This window comes from Lycium ferocissimum, chromosome 9 (assembly GCF_029784015.1).
Source record: "Lycium ferocissimum isolate CSIRO_LF1 chromosome 9, AGI_CSIRO_Lferr_CH_V1, whole genome shotgun sequence".
Taxonomy (NCBI): Eukaryota; Viridiplantae; Streptophyta; class Magnoliopsida; order Solanales; family Solanaceae; genus Lycium; species Lycium ferocissimum.
In genome coordinates, this window is record NC_081350.1 from 56182461 (window position 1) to 56201516 (window position 19056).

Below are 19056 nucleotides of genomic sequence, written 5' to 3' on the forward strand. Positions count from 1 at the left end.
TAGGATATTTAGACTTTGGCTTATCATTCTCATTATTATGCTCATATCGCACCTCTTATCTCATTTAGCTATTCATGAACGAGGACTCTTAACTTACTTGAGGATAGAGAGTTCGTAAGGAAAAAGGAAATTCATACATAGGATTCATGCCTTAGGAAGAAAGGTTGAGCCTTACATACCTTTGTCGCTTAACTACTCTACTACTTGCTCGTTCTCCTTTAACGCTCACGTCTTTACCTTCAAGAAAGTCCATATCGTCATTAGCTAAACAATCATAAGAACGTACTTCTTAAGGCTAAAGAAAATTGGGCAACATTTCCTTTGTTTATACTACTTTCCGCCCTATTCCATATCAACTCCCAACATTCATAACAACAATCATAATATCACTAACAACAATCGTCATTCACTTACATTATTCGCATTTCATAATTCCACTCTAATTCTCCATAATCATGACCAAAGTCTATTATCGCGTTCTTTCACATATAATACTCATTCCATGTTCTAAATATCATTTATAACGCATTTATAATCTCAACGTAACCATCTTCATAATTCACTCCACTACTATTCCACAATGACATTATTCACCCATTTAAGACCCATTTTCTATACTCTTCTACCATCCATGTGTTTCATCTTATTAATACTTTAAACAACATAGAAAGGTCATGAAACTCACCTTAGATGATGGAGAAACAAGCCTTGAATGATAATACACCTTTTCCACCAAAACCCTATTTTACCTTTCTTGAGATTCCTTGAGTTGAATGACCTTAATGAGGTTTCCTTCACTTGATTCACTTGACTTCTTGTTGTTGATCTTTGATTCTCTTGATTTTCTTGTGGATGAAATGTGTGGAAGGTTCTAGAGGTCTTGAGAGATGAAGGAAGTTGATGGAAATGAAATAAATGAAGTGGGCATCACATATAAAGACTTAGAACATTTCAGTCGTCGGGGACTTCCACGGATCGTTCCACGGTCCGTGGAACCAAGTGTCGGCCATGAACCGGTCGTGGTTCATGACCAGCCAGCCATATTCTCTGCTGTCGGTTCCACGAACACATCCATGGTCCGTGGATCATGATGGGTCGTGGAACATGGTCGTGGAACTCACGGCCCACCGAATTGTTCCCGTCGTTTCGTTTGATCTCCAATCCTTATGGAACTTTCTTAGCACTTGTTTATCACTTCATTATTAATCTAGGGGACATTATAACTCTTCTCCAAAACATCCTTAAGGTATCATTAACTCACTACTCATAATTTTGCCCGACACACTAACTTATAACTCGCTTTCCTTAACAACTTTCTTTCTTCAATTCGAATGTCTTTGGAAATCTTAATTAGAATCATCAAATACCATTTCTTACTTATCCAAACTTCGTATACATCATGCCCCTCATTAGTCTATTCACTGTACGCTAAGGGGAAATTTTCGAGGTGTAACATTCTTCCCCCCTTTTTGGAACATTCGTCCTCGAATGTTAAGTCGTTAGGATTCCTAGAAAAATTTTGCCAGAGTTTCCCCTGTAATATGGCGTTACCATCCTGTCACAACAACCCATAATATCATTGCCTCACAGGGCCACAACACAATAGCAACATAGATTGGCCACACACGACCCATATACATAAAAGAAAAGTATACATACCTTATAATCTCGATGTCTCGTCATAGATTTCTTCTGGGGCTGAAATAAATGCGGATATGTGGATTTCATCTTCTCTTCCGCTTCCCAAGTCATTTCTTCTCGATTGTTATTTCGCCATAAGACCTTAACTGAAGTCACTTCCTTATTCCGAAGTTTCCGTACTTGCCTATCTAATATGGCAATAGGCACTTCTTCATAGGTTAGCTTTTCTGTAATCTGAACATCATCGACTGGCACAATCTTTGTGGGATCCCCTACACATTTGTGGAGCATTAATACATGGAATACTGGATGAACTAATTCAAGTTCTGAAGGCAAGTCCAATTCGTAAGCTACTTGACGCACCTTGCGGATGATTTTATAGGGTCCAATGTATCGAGGACTTAACTTTCCTTTCTTACCAAATCTCATCACCCCTTTCATCGGTGACACTTTTAAAAACACCCAATCATTAACTTGAAATTCTAAGTCTCGTCGGCGGTTGTCCGCGTAAGACTTTTGGCGACTTTGGGCTGTCAATAGTCGATTTCGGATTATCTTGACTTTTTCTACCGCTTGTTGAATCAATTCGGGGCCTATTAATTGCACTTCTCCGACATCAAACCATCCAATTGGAGATCTACATTTCCTTCCATATAAAGCTTCATACGTAGCCATTTGGATACTGGAATGATAGCTATTATTATAGGCAAATTCGATTAGGGGTAAATGGTCTTCCCAACTACCACCAAAATCCAAAACACATGCCCTTAGCATATCCTCCAAAGTCTGAATAGTACGCTCGGCTTGTCCATCGGTTTGCGGATGAAATGCCGTACTAAGCCTTACTTGAGTACCTAGACCTTCTTGGAAAGATTTTCAGAACTTAGCTGTAAACTGTGCCCCTCTGTCTGAAATAATAGATATTGGGATACCATGAAGTCTCACAATCTCTTTGATATACAACCTCGCATAATCTTCCGTTGAGTAAGTGGTTCTGACTGGAATAAAACAAGCTGCTTTCGTGAGTCTGTCCACAATCACCTATATAGAATCATACTTGCCTCGGGAATGGGGCAATCCTACAATAAAATCCATATTGATCACTTCCCATTTCCACGTAGGAATTTCCATTGCTTGTAATAATCCTCCTGGTTTTTGATGCTCTATCTTCACTTGTTGGCAATTCGAGCATTGAGCTACAAATTCTGCTATGTCTCTTTTCATACCATCCCACCAATATATCATTTTGAGATCATGATAGATCTTCGTTGTTCCTGGATAGATAGAATACCGAGAGTAATGAGCTTCTTCTAGAATTCGACGACGCAATTCTGCAACGTTCGGAACACATAACCTGCCTCGGTACTTAAGAACTCCTTCTATGGAAATTTCAAATGGAGACTCCTCCTTTACATGACACATATCTCTATAATGGCTCAACTGAGGATCTTCGTATTGCCGCTCTTTTACTTCCGTATTCAAGGACGAAACTGTGGGATCATGAATACTAACTCCCCGCATCATCCGAATCAATTAGACGTATTCCAAGATTAGCTAGTTGGTGGAGCTCATGAATCAATTCTTTCTTCTCTGAAGGAACTTCACATAGACTGCCCATTGATCGGCGGCTAAGCGCATTAGCTACTACATTTGCTTTCCCGGGGTGGTATAAAATATTCACATCGTAATCTTTCAATAATTCTAACCACCGCCTCTGTCGCAGATTCAACTCCTTCTGTTTGAAGATATATTGGAGACTTTTGTGATCTGTGTAGATATCAACATGCATGCCATACAAGTAATGTCTCCACATTTTTAATGCATGAATAACTGCAGCCAATTCGAGATCATGAGTTGGGTAGTTCTTTTCGTGTTTCCGCACTGTACTCGAAGCATAAGCAATGAATTTTCCGTCTTTGCATTAACACACATCTAACCCAACACCGAAGTATCGCAATATACCACGTAGTCATCCGGCCCTTCTGGAAGTGTTAAAACCGGGGCTGAGGTCAATCTGTCCTTCAATTCTTGGAAACTACGCTCACAAGCATCATTCCACTAAAATTTTCGACTTCGGGTTAGTTTCATCAATGGGGCCGAAATAGATGAAAAGCCCTCTACGAATCTTCTATAATAACCTGCCAATCCCAGAAAACTGCGAACTTCTGTAGGCGTCATAGGCCTTGGCCAAGTCTTCACAGCTTCAATTTTCTGAGTATCCACTCTAATGCCATCGTCTGAAATCACATGACCCAGAAATGCCACAGAATTCAGCCAAAACTCGCACTTTGAAAATTTTGCATACAACTCCCGAGTTCGGAGAATTCCAAGAACAATACGTAAATGATCTGCATGTTCTGATTCTGTGCGAGAATACACCAGAATATCATCGATGAATACTATCACGAACAAATCCAAGAGAGGCCCGAATACATTATTCATTCAATTCATGAACACTTTCGGAGCATTAGTTAGCCCAAACAACATCACTCGGAATTCATAATGGCCATATCTTGTTCTGAAAGCTGTCTTGGGAATATTTTCTTCTCTAACTCTCACTTGATGATAACCCGATCTCAAATCTATTTTGAAAAACCACTTGGCCCCCTGTAGTTTATCAAATAAATCATCAATTATTGGAAGAGGATACTTGTTCTTTATCTTCACCTTATTCAAATTTCGTGTCTATAGTCAATGCACATTCGTAGGGAGCCATCTTTCTTTCTCACAAATAAGACTGATGCTCCCCACAGTGATGAACTGGGTCTAATAAACCCCTTCTCAAGAAAATCTTTCAACTGTGCCTTTAACTCTTTCAATTCTGCCGGAACCATTCGGTAGGGAGGAATAGAAATAGGCTTAGTGTCCGGCAACACATCAATAGCGAAATCAATTTCTCTTTCTAGAGGAAGGCCTGGAAGTTCATCTGGAAATACATCCGAGAATTCATTCACTACCGGAATAGATTGGAAAGTTGGAGACTTGGCTTCCGTGTCATGAACTCGGACTAGATGATAAATATAGCCTTTAGCTATCATCTTTCTTGCCTTAAGGTAGGAAATAAACCTACCCTTGGAGTTGCCGTATTACCTTTCCATTCAAGCACGGGCTCTCCCGGAAATTGGAATCGAACTAATTTCAATCGGCAATCAACATTAGCATAGCATGAGGCCAACCAATCCATACCCATAATAACATCAAAGTCTAGCATTTCCAGCTCAACTAAATCGTCTTTGGTTTGGCGATCACATATCACAATTATACAATCTTTATACACTTGTTTAGCTATCACGGGATCACCAACCGGAGTAGACACCTCGAAAGGTTTAATTGGCTCGGGTTTCACCCCAATACGATTAGCAACATAGGGAGTAATATATGATAATGTGGAACCCGGATCTATCAATGCATACACATCATGGGAAAACACAGACAATGTACCTGTAACCACATCTGGGGACAACTCGAGATCCTGTCATCCGGCTAAAGTATATAAACGGGGCTGTGTGGCACCTGAAGTAGATGCTCCCCCTCGGCCTCTACCTCGGCTCTTTGAAATGCGGGGGTCCGCACGCGTAGGATGTACCGAAGAGAACCTCACATCGATCCCGTGGGCTGAACCCCACCTCTGCCATATCTCGAAGGACAGTCTCGCATCAAGTGTCCTGTCTGCCCACAAATATAACATGCATCTGTGCCCGGCGACATGGCCGCGCGAGTGCAATTTTTCGTGTGTGTGTCACCGACCGCATCGGGAACAGTGGTCTCCCCTGGCTATAATCTCCCCCAAACTGAGAACCTGGGGCCCTCGAACTCTGGCCCTGTCCTGAACGATAGGAACGATCAAATCTTTTGCCTGTAAATCGGGGAGGTGCACTCATCACTGACTGTCCTGAGTATCTAGAATATGACTGCCTTGATCCCCCTCTATAATCACCGCCTGTGCCCATAGATCTGGCCCTTTTGCCTTGCCCTCTATCAACATCGCGATCACCCCTCGATCACCCCTCTGCGGAGGTTGTTGCCCTTCTAGATTTTGGGCATGGGCTTGAATTCGGGAAATATCCATCCCATCTTGCAATGAGGCCGTCAAGCAATCTTTAAACAACTGTGGCCCTAAGCCACTCACAAATCTGTGCACTCTATCGCCCATGTCGGCCACCATAGTAGGAGCATATCTAGCCAGAGAATTAAATTGAAGGCTATACTCCCGGGCGCTCATGTTCCCTTGCTTCAAATTTAGAAATCTATCCGCTCTAGTGCGGCGGACCTCGGGTGGCAAGTAATGGCGGATGAAAGCGTCTACAAATTCCTACCACATGGGAGGAGGCGCATTTTCTTTTCTTGACGCTATCCAATTATTGTACCATAGGACCGCCACATCTCGAAGTCTATATGATGCCAACTCCACTGATTCAGTCTCGGAAGCATGTATAATCCGCAACGTTCTCAACATTTCATCAATAAAGCCTTGCGGATCTTCTTCCAACTTTGAACCAAAGAATTTCGGATGATTTAAACTCATGAAGTCTCGGGCTCTAGTGCTAGCTGAACGACCACTTGGGCCCACATTCTGCCGCTGTGCTTGGGCGGCAACCAACTGTGTCAATAAATTAATAGCCTCGGTCACTTTTTGACCCGAAGTAGCCGGTGGATGAACTGGAGGCATGGGAGTTGGAGCTGAAGCCCCTTCTTGCTCTTCCGTAATAGGCGGAGTAGTAGAGGCATTAGATGGAGCCTCGTGATGTGATTCTCCCTCATCCATATTCATAGGCGTCTCCCTTTCTGCTCGCCTTTTTATTGTAGTCTGGCCCTTCTGGGCAGCTTTAGCTTTTCCTTTTGGCGGGATTTCTGAAATCAGAACATACTTATTAGGGAGGATTAAATCTTATACTCGGCTCTATCGCACGATCTCATAAGAAGAAAGATGATCACTTTTCCTAAATGCCCTCTAGCCTCTTGTTTATTAGCGTAGCGTGCAACACACCATAAACAAGACTCTACTAGACACGGCTCATAGACACTTCCTAGGACTGAACTGCTCTGATACCACTTTTGTCACAACCCGGCTACGGGCCATGACGGGTATCCGGGGCTAACCACCGAACACCACTCGTCCTGTTAATCATCTACTTTATCCATAACATATACTCATAGTATAATCATAGAAATCTATCATCATTTGAAACATATTTACTTTTATAAACATAAGCCTTTCGGCCATCAAAATAATATATATATACATACATATACATGAAGACTATGGGACCGTACTACCCACACGTGCGTATCTACGAGCCTCTACTAGAGTACAAGACATATGGATGGGACAGGACCCCGTCGTGCCCAAATCATGAATATATACATATATGTATCAAAAGAATAATCAACAGCACCTCCGGAAAAGTGGAGTGCTCTCAATCAGCTAGTGGCTCCTATGGATCCGCACCGTCTCCCTGCCTACCTGTGGGCATGAACACAGCGTCCAAAGAAAACGGACGTCAGTACGAACATTGTACTGAGTATTTAAGGCAGGAATGAAATAAACATAATAAGGAAATCATAAGTCGTGAGATGAGGATATAACCTGTGTACTCTTTTAGGTATAGTTACATGTCATATACATTCATCATACATAAGCATACTATGCGGATTATTATAGCGTGTACCTTATCATATCACACATACATCATTAAACCATACATACATCATCATGTCGTTAACCCGCGTCCGGGTAACCATCATATGCCACCCACTAGTGTGTCATGCCGGGCCCTCTAGGCTCGGTGTAAACATAGCAATGTTTTACCTTAGCGGTGACATGCCCGGCCATTTAGGCACGGTGGAATTATATGCAGCCCGCCTTAGCGGTGACATGCCCGGCCAATTAGGCACGGTGGAATCACATCATCATACATATCATGCATTCGTAATCATACATATCGTAGACTCATCATTATTAAATGTCTCATAACATAGCATCATAATTTACTATCATTACACGTATATCATCAAATTACACAGTAGAATTTGAAAGCGACTATAGCTATGTCGAGGTGACATAAGGTCATGGACCCCGAGTTCATTACGGAGTAATCATACGCATTATGCCTCACCTCGGAAGAACAAGCTTTGAGGTGAGTGTACATGAGGAAGACAATAGATTATCAACATCATTAGCTTTATAGAACATCATGTCAATCTCTAGATATCCTTAGACTTTGAACTTAGCATTATTATCATTCATATCGCACCTCTTATCTCATTTAGCTATTCATGAACGAGGACTCTTAACTTACTTGAGGATAGAGAATTCGTAAGGAAAGAGGAAATTCATACATAGGATTCATGCCTTAGGAAAAAGGTTAAGCCTCACATACCTTTGTCGTTTAACTATTCTATTGCTTACTCGTTCTCCTTTAATGCTCACGCCTTTACCTTCAAGAGAGTTCGTATCGTCGTTAGCTAGGCAATTACAAAAACGTGCTTCTTAAGGCTAAAGAAAATTGGGCAGCATTTCCTTTGTTTGTACTACTTTCCACCATATTCCATATCAACTCCCAACGTTCATAACAACAATCATAATATCAATAACCACAATCGTCATTCATTTATATTGTTCGTGTTTCACAATTCTACTCCAATTCTCCAAAATCATGACCAAAGTCTATTATCGCGTTCTTTCACATATAATACTCATTCCATGTTCTAAATATCATTTATAACACATTTATAATCTCAACGTAACCATTTTCATGATTCACTCCAACTACTATTCCACAATGACATTATTCACCCATTTAAGACCCATTTTCTATACTCTTCTACCATCCATGTGTTTCATCTTATTAATACTTCAAACAACATAGAAAGGTCATGAAACTCACCTTAGATGATGGAGAAACAAGCCTTGAATGATAATACACCTTTTCCACCAAAACCCTATTTTACCTTTCTTTGAGATTCCTTGAGTTGAATGACCTTAATGAGGTTTCCTTCACTTGATTCACTTGACTTCTTGTTGTTGATCTTTGATTCTCTTGATTTTCTTGTGGATGAAATGTGTGGAAGGTTCTAGAGGTCTTGAGAGATGAAGGAAGTTGATGGAAATGAAATAAATGAAGTGGGCATCACATATAAAGACTTAGAACATTTCGCCAGTTTCTGGGATTTCTGCATCGTTCCCCCACGGTCCGTGGAACTATATAGTGCCGGCCGGAACTGGTCATGGTTCATGACCACCAGCCATCTTCTCTCGCTAGCTGGACCTTGACACATCCACGGTCTCGGTGGATCATGATGCTCGTCCGTGGAATATGCGTGATACCTACAGCTCTACTTTATTGGTTCCCGTCGTTTCGTTTGATCTCCAATCCTTATGGAACCTTCTTAGCACTTGTTTATCACTTCATTATTAATCTAGGGGATGTTATAACTCTTCTCCAAAACATCCTTAAGGTATCATTAACTCACTACTCATAATTTTTCCCGACACACTAACTTATAACTCGCTTTCCTTAACAACTTTCTTTCCTTAATTCGAATGTCTTTGGAAATCTTAATTAGAATCATCAAATACCATTTCTTACTTATCCAAACTTCGTATACTTCATGCCCCTCGTTAGTCTATTCACTGTACGCTAAGGGGCAATTTCCGAGGTGTAACATAATTCTCGTTTACTTTTCCCTCTCTTTATTCCTTTGCTTTCGGTGTGATTTCATCAACATATTTATTTGTTTTTGCCTCTTTTTTATTTTATTTTTTATAAGTACTTACACAACTACTTAATCAACCACACCGATTTCTTTACTAAGTAACTCGCAGCACCCCCAACTTATGCTTTCACACACGTTTCACCCCCAACTAAGGCTTTTACCCTCAATTCCTAGTGTCAAGGAAGGAACAGGTGCAAATAATGGGATATTTTCAAACAAGGGTACGAGCTGATTACGGCTAATGAAGAAAAAGGCTTTAGGCTCAAAAGGGGAGACTAATGATAATATTCATGGACTAGGTCATCTTTTAAGGAAAAATTAGCTTCAATATTCACAAAAAGAAAGCCTAGGATCATTTCAACAACCAAACTATCCTTAGTAATTAAGCACAACTAACGGGGCAAGTTCTAGATTGCAAATACATGAACATATACTAACAACTCACTCACACAATGGCATAAGGATTTCAACTTAGCACAACATCCCAAGCGATCATTTATCTTACACAATACCCTCATAATCATCATGTCATGAAAAGAACCAATCACGTCAATTTGTACCTACTCCTATGCATGCATCAATTTTTTTTTTTGAGGGGATCACCATTTTTAACAAAACAACACAAACATGCTGTAAGTTACCAAAGTACTGCCATATAAGTCAAAACTACTCTATCATACCTAAACACTACCTAAACATGCCAGGTTCAACATAAAATAAACCCCTCAGGAAAAGAACACATGGCAAAGAAAAGCCGAGGGGTTCCTAAACACATATATACAGATAAACAACCCCAACCCTTGCCCAAAACTGTATCATTCCCTGCATCAATATAAGCATAAAGGAGGGGAGGTACTCAAAGCGCACTTGGCGCCTCCGATCATCCGCCCGGTCACCACCTCGCAACTCCATAAATCTCCCCGCCGCATCAAAGGGGTGACAAGGAAATTTTAGACCGGTGCCACTCGATGAGCACTTCATTTTCCACTAGTCCCGCTTCAATGTCGTTCCGTAAAGGATAAATTGGCTATCTCAATATGCTCCATCTCCCGAGATCCGACCGGCATGAATAGTATTAGTGATGCCACCACCTTCTTCCCCTTATCCCTGGGAAGTAACTCATTATCTGGTACTAAGGTCACCACATCGATCAACGCATCAACATCCTCATAAAATGGTGTTCATGTAGACCATAGGAATGGACTCGCTCACGAGTTTGCAATGTATATTCAAACGAGCCGATCCAACTCAACTCTAAACTCACTGATATCAAACCCTCCTGGGCCTTTAATTCTATCGGATTATGGAAGTCTAGTCTCAAAACTATCTAATTGGAAAGCGAAATAGCTTTGCACCGAGCTCTTAGGATCGGCTTCAATGCAACCCTAATCCGTCTCTCCATCGACACCTCCCTCTATAATATCTTAGACTGAACATCAGCCTGATGAGCCTTAATCGCAAACTTTCAAAAATTCTCTCTTGTGACGGCAAAGGTATTAGCAGACTGTGGCTGTGTGGAGGAAGGAGTGGCAGTTGGTCGCTACACTGATGCGCGTAGTGCCTCATGCGATCCTCGAGGCGGAGGTGCAATCTTTGGGAAGGAGGTGCAACGGTATGCTTGAGATACCAAGGTGATGGCATCGTCTCAGTATCACGAACCACATCAGTGGGAGGTACCGCAATAGTCACGTCTCTAGTGGTCTCATCATTAGGCTCAACATCGGCCTCCTTTTGCCCTGTTGAAAAATCATTTATTATCGATAAAAGGAAGTCGTGTTTTCGATATCATGAAGAGGAAGTGGGTTCCCGAATGATCTCGATGGGGATGTTTGGCATATTTGCCTAGACCATCGGTCAAGAATGAGGCACGAAAATGGCAGGGAGGTAGCATTTTGTGGTGCTTGCTCTCTTATCTCCTTAGCGATCAATTCCCCAAAATTCAATGGATAACACGACATGATTGCCACAACTGTCACTGCTCAGTTCGGAGTAAGCGAGTTATCACTCTGAGTCGGCATAATTCTAAACTGGACCACATTCCACCAAAATTTTGCTGCTAGGGTCAGTGAGTTCTTTAGGACTTTGAACTTCTTATGGAGCCACGGTGGGTCGGCCCTAGCAATAACCGAAACAACCCACTCAATCACGGACTGCGTAGTCCTTCAATCAATTTTATTTCTGAACTCGGCTGTGGCTGCCCTAGTGAGGGCGACATAATTCTTGCCAAAATAGTACCTATTTATTGCCTTGGTGGAAATGTCGACTTTTACCTTTCACACCACTATCTTATCAGGCCTCGGGACATTCTACTTAAGTTGATTGGGCTTTCTGATGCTATCCACATAGGCACCGTAATTTGCATAAAACTCCCTGACTAGAATAGGACAATACTTCCCCTGAGGTCGACTGAAAGCTTCCAGCCCATAATGCTGGAGTGTCTCTCTAATCTGAGGCTGATCCTCCAAATCACAAAATCTGATGCGCCTCTCCTCAAATATAGAATGTTGTGGGTTTCCCCATTTTTTCGACCCATCGATCCCTTTCTCATATCACTACTTCACACCCTCTACCGAGAATCTTAGGTCATCCTCCATTTTTTAGAATGAAGTTCCGCCCGGCTGCGCTCCGTAGCACTATCATTACCAGAGTCAACCTTAGCTTCGAACCCGCTTGCAGTAACGTACCCCTCGTCACCATACCCGACATCACTGGATCTATTATTGCCGGACCCTTCATTACCGGATCCTTCATTCTCGAACCCTTCATTGCCGGATCCTTCATTCCCGTATCCATGTCCTTTAATCCCGGACCCTTTTCACGGACTCGATTGATGAGTACAAGTCCTCCTTCGCACTAGGAGGAGTCCGGTGCAATGGCGCTCTTTTGGCTTTTTTGGCGGTGGTCGTTCTCGGTCTCTTAGGAGGCGGGGCAATCACAGCTTCTTCATTAGAGTTTTCATCACGAAGCCGGGTGGTAATGTTATCTCTGGGAGTAGGTTTGGAACCACCACCCCTGCGGTTCCTTAGGCCTCACTTACGTCACACAAGTAAACAACGTATGTGAGAATGTGCGAAAATTAAGGCATTAATTTGTAAAGTGATTTTGAATACATGTATGAAGTTTCAGTTGTGTATCCCGTACTTGAGAAGTACAGTGTGTACTTTGAAGTACGACCTAATTTTTACCTCGTACTGGAAAGTACGACTTGAATGTATGTTTTTTTTGAAGTGTGGGCTGCAAGTCGTACGTACTTGTCAAAAAACAGTGAGTTCCTTAAAATTCTTCTGATGTACTGTCACGACCCAACCCCGTAGACCGTGACTAGTGCCCGAGCTGGACACTCGTATACACCTGTTATCTATAGTCATACACTACTAGCATGAACGAACTGGTATAAGTATAGAGACAAGACGTATGCATATCAAAGCTACCTATCTCCTGAAGAGTTACAACCTTTAACGGTAATATCGCACAAAAGCCGGCAAGGTACATATATATATATATGTATAGGGAACGTCCCAACAAAACATAAGCCGAGAAGGCTCCTTCATACACAAATGGCCATAATAAGCATATATATCTATGCAAGCCGACAAGGGTTCCCCAAATGGTACGCCCCAAAGTAAGCCATGCCCATACAACGAAACAACAACGCACACAAACCCACACATGTGACCACGGACCTAAGAGTGACAACGACATCATATGACGGGACGGGGGCCCGCCGTGCCACGAACAAACATATATATATCAAAAGGTTATACCACGACGCTAGGCTCCGGAACAAAGGAACACTCCGAAAATAGCCGAGTAGATATCCTAGGGTGGCGGATCTCCGAAACGAGTGTACGTCCACACGGGCATGAAACGCGGCCCCGAAGAAAGGGGGTCGATACGGAAGATGTCCGAGTATGTAAAGCATGAAACATAATACATAGAATCATATTTGAGACAAGGTGTATAGGGCTCGATGCAACAAACGGTTTCATAAAACTTACCTTTGAACATATTTCATACGTATCGTTCTCATATCAATGTCAATATAGTGTTTTATAATCAAAGCCGCATAATCATTACGTATATAACATATATAACGTGTCCCGCCCTCTAGTGAGGGACTCGATAATTATAATCATAACATCATAAATATAAACATATACGTGTCCGCCCTTTAATGAGGGACTCGGTAATAAGGAATATATGCCCTCCCCGCCACCATCTCCATATCATCATATCATCATCATGTATATATATATAATATATAACGTGTCCGGCCCTACAGTGAGGGACTCGGTGAATAATATAATAGATCACGCACGAACGTACCGGCCGGGACTCGGTGAAGGATATAGCGGTAAGCACGAGCGAGTAATAAGCAACCACATATATATAAAACATCTTTGAGACTCAATGAATAGTAAACTTGAATAGCTTTCAATCATTAGGACAATCGTCGGATTAAGTTCTTCCTATATGCCTTTACGAACTATTTTAAGGAACGTTTCGGGATTCATTATGCGGTGTCACCCTAGCATGTTACAACTTATGCAAGTCAAGTATGCTTATGCAATTCCTTTTAAGGATAAGAACTTCTATACATTACATACTAGTCCATTATGTAATAAATAACGAGACCATAACTCGATTATACCAACGATTTCAACATTAAGAACGAATAACAATCACATCGGCTAGGAGTTAGAGAGTGGAGTTACCCGAGGCTCGATTATATCATACTTACTTCTAGGACATGCCAAAAAGAAAGAATGGATAACTTTACATACCTTTAGCGTTTAGTCGTATTATAGCTTGTACTTGCTGCCCAATAGCACTTATCCTATATCAAGATATCAAGAGCTACAATTAGTCTACAAAGGAATTTAATACGCATTCGGACGCTCACAATCCCTTTCAAACATTTAGACGACGTTTCGTTGCATTCAAACCAACTAGTGCTACAAGCTAATATTGCTAATCATTCTTTCTTATATCACTCCAAACTTGTTTAACATGACTTAGGGGACTTTGGACAGCTTGCACATCATTCAAATCGGGCCCGAAACTCACGGCCAAATAGCACATACCACAATACCATTTTCACTTAGCAATTTTCCAATTTTTAACTTACAACGACAACAACACATTTAATAACATTACTTTCACAATTCTTGGAACCGCCCATTTTTATTCTTACAACAACCCACAAATCATTTCAATTTCAACTTTGAATCATTGCACTTCACTTTTACTATATGTTCATAACAACATTCAACATTCAATAAACACTAATTCACTTCTAACCTTAAAAATCCCACGATTTTGGACTGCTTGTATATTTCAACATGATTCGTTTCTTTAACACCTCAATTCACATATTCAACATGCATACAATACACCACCATGTCCATAACAACAATAATTAAGACTTGGCACAAAACAGTCCACAATCCCCTTACACGGCTTCAACACTACTCCAATAACTTCAAAATTTTCATCCATTTATCCACACAACAACACATTTAATTCACTTCCAATACATATTCAAGAAGATTAAATATGATTCCATTAAAGTCTACAACACACCACGGCTTAAATTTTAAGAGAACAACCAATATCAACATGCAACATCATAAACCAACTTCTACAATCTTTGTTCATTTACATATGTTGACACACATTTAATTCACCAACAATACATGCAAAAATGAAACCAACCATGGCTTCAAAGCTCACTATCACCCCTACTTCAACCACAACAACAATCCAACAACAACATGCATGAATTATACATTCAAATCATCATTTAACACAAGAACAATAATCATTCTTACCTTACAACTTGTTCTTCAACCTTGGCCGAATCTTCAACCCTATTGGAATGCTATACCTCCTTGCTTCTTTCTAACAACTACTACATGTTTTTATGCACCTATAAGGAGTTAAATTGCTTGGAAAAGGCGATTTTGGAGCATTTTGGAACACCTCACTCGTCGGCTTGACTTGTGAAGCTTCCTCTCTATCACTATATTTTCTCTAACTTTGTGATGTGTTGAAATGAGTTGTTAGTGAAAAATGAATCAGAATTTTGCCTTATATATTCACTCCATGATTTGAACAAGTGTCCCCCTCAAAATTTGGGTCAAATATTCTTTGACCACTCCACTAAACTTACGCCAACCATGGCATATTTTAATGGAATTTAGTTTTTCAATCCCACTCAATAATCTACCATGGTTAATTTAATCCCAACTTTCCATTAGTGCTTCTATACCAAACGAAATTTATGGGCATTTTGTGACTTGAAACGAAATTGGAAGTTAAAGTCTCTGCTTCGTATCTTAAAATAGTCTTGTCTTTAACTTGTCGCATTTATTTTAAAACGTCCCAATGTACGAAATTATGGGATGTAACATGTATGAGCAAGAAGTACGGGGCGTACATCAAAGTACGACCCATATTTTTGTTCGTACATCAAAAACCATATAAAACTTGACTCTCTTTGAGGCGATACACAACTGTACATTCAAATTTTACGGGGTATCGGGACATGGGTTACTCAGACTTCACCCAATGCACTAATTCTTTTTTTACCTTGGTGACTCATCGAACGTTTGGCGGGCATAACAATCTCGGACTTAAAAAATAAAGTCGTCTATTGAAACACCCGCTGACTTAGTGGAGGTTTGATTATACTCGCCTCCACTGGTTTGTGCATTACACCATACCAAATTCCTACCCCCAACTCAATTCAAAACCAACCTACTACAGTTATCATCCCAACCCTATGGATAGCAACAATCCTATACTCCCAAAATCAGGGAAAAAAATTCAAAAATAGAGAAAAAAAATAAATTGGGGAAATTGGAAACTAAAACAAGAAGAAATAAAAGGTACATCAACATACCTGGATGTATTCTCGAATGATTAGGTAACAAAGATTACACTAAAATAAGAAAGCGATTTTTTTTTTCCCGCAATCAACAGATGAGAGTTAGGGTTTGGTGGATTTGGGGGAGAAGAGTGGGTGTATTGTGAGTAAAGGAGATGGAGTTAGTGGGGCGTTGATGGGGGAAGGTCGTGGGTTGATGGTATGGAGAAGAAGAATGGTTGTGGAGAAAGTGGGGAAAGAAGAGGGAAAGTCGTATATATAAAATTCGACTGTTTAGTTTTCGTGAAAAGTACGGCCCGTACTCTGAAGTACGGGCATACTTGGAAGACGTACCTGGGGTGGAAATTTCCAGTGATCACCTTATTTTACCTTTGAGATACAGGATGAAAGTGCATCCTGTACTTTGAAGTACGAACCGTACTTCCTTCCCGTACCTGGGGTGGCAATTTCCAGTGAACACCTAATTTTAACCTTGAAGTGCGGCCCGTACTTAAAAGTACGGGCCGTACTCTTACCAAATTTTTTTTGTCTTCCAGTTGTTGCATCTTATTTCACCTCTGTTTTCCTGCACCAAAACAAACATTACCCTATATGAACACTGTCTAAGCTACAAAATTAGAAACAACAGAGAAGTAAACTTGGGTTGCCTCCTAAGAAGTGCTTGATTTAACGTCGCGGCATGATGGTGTCAGCAATGTACTTCTGGTCAGGATTCTCCGGGTCAGCATTCGTTCCCAGATGCTTCAACTGGTACTGATCAACAACTCTATCCCTATTAATGCAACCACGGTAGTGCTTCACCCTCTAACTGTTTACCTTAAATGTTCGAGTTCCATCTCCGGACTTCAATTCAATCGCCCCATGGGGTGAAACACTTACCACCTCAAAAGGACCGGACCACCTTGATTTTAACTTGCCCGGTAGCAGCTTCAATCTAGAATTAAACAGCAGGACAGGATCACCCTTGTAGAATTCCCGCTTCAGGATTTTCTTGTCATGATACTGCTTCATCCTCTCTTTATACAATGCTGCACTCTCATAGGCCTGGTATCGAAATTCATCCATCTCATTGAGTTGAAACAACCTGAGTTTGGTCGCTTCTTTCCAATCCATGTTCAATTTCTTCATGGCCCGCATGGCCTTATGTTCAAGTTCAACTGGCAAGTGACAAGTTTTGCCAAACACTAGCTTGAAAGGCGAAGTCCCAATCGGAGTCTTAAAAGCAGTCCGGTAAGCCCATAGAGCATCATCGAGCTTGCGGGCCCAATCAGTTCTGTTTGCATTCACCGTTTTAGCTAAAATACTCTTGATCTCCCAATTGGAGACTTCAACTTTCCCACTTGTCTGAGGATGATAACGTGTTGCCACCCTATGTTTGACGCCATACTTCTCCATCAATCCTGCGAAGGCTCTATTGCAGAAGTGAGAGCCACCATCACTGATTATAGTCCTCGGGGTACCAAATCGAGTAAATATATTTTTCTTTAGGAACCCCATGACACTCTTGGCTTCATTATTAGGTAAAGCCACTGCTTCTACCCGTTTTGACACTTAATCTACAACAACCAAGATATACTTCATTCCATAAGAGCTCAAAAAGGGCCCTATAAAATCAATACCCCGGACATCGAACACCTCCACTTCCATTACAAAGTCCATAGGCATCTCTTGCCTCATACCTATACTTCCTTGTCACTGACACTGATCACAAGACCGCACCAACAAATTTGCATCATGAAAGAGAGTAGGCTAGTAGTAACTGTGTTCAAGAACTTTAGTAGCAGTCCAGTTACCACTATGATGACCCCCAATTGGAGAGTCATGGCATGCCTTCAGAATTGCCATCATTTCACTTTCGGGAACACAATGCCGAATGATATTATCAAAGACATGTTCTAGAACAAGTATGGCTCGTCCCAATAGTATTGACGAGAATCCCACAAGAACTTCTTTTTTTGGTATGCCTTGATCTCTTCTGGGATTATGCCTGTTACCAAATAGTTGGCGATGTCTGCATACCATGGTACCACCTCCATTAACACTGCCAACACTCGCTTATCTGGAAATGCATCATCAATATCTAGCTCATCTGAAGGTCTCCCAGCTTTTTCAAGCTGAGAGAGATGGTCAACAACCTAATTCTCAGTTCCCTTGCGGTCTTTCACCTCGAAATAAAACTCTTGCAACAACAGCACCCATCCAATCAGTCGCGGCTTAGCTTTCTTCTTCGCCATCAGGTACCTCAATGCAGTGTGATCAGTATACACCACAATTTTGGACCCCAACAGATAGGCTCGAAATTTTTCAAACTCAAAGACTATAGCAAGCAGCTCTTGCTCAGTCACTGTGTAATTTATTTGAGCCGCATTCAATGTTCTGCTAGCATAATATGTAGAGTGCATGATTTTATTATGTATCTGGCCAAGTACAGAGCCTATAGCAAAACCGCTCGCATCGGACATCAACTCGAATGACAGAGACCAGTCTGGAGAAACAATAATAGGAGCTGTGGTCAAACGCTCCTTCAGTTCATCGAATGCCTTTCGGCACTTCTCATCAAATTCGAACTTAGCCTCTTTTTCAAGAAGCTTACACATCGGGTTGGCAATTTTTGAGAAATCCTTGATGAAACGCCTATAGAAACCAGCATGTCCCAAGAAACTCCGGACACCCTTAACTGAGATAGGTGGAGGAAGCTTTGAAATCACATCAATCTTCACCTGATCGACCTTAATCCCCTTTTCAGAGATTTTATGCCCAAGGACGACCCCTTCCTTCACCATGAAGTGACACTTCTCCCAATTCAGCAC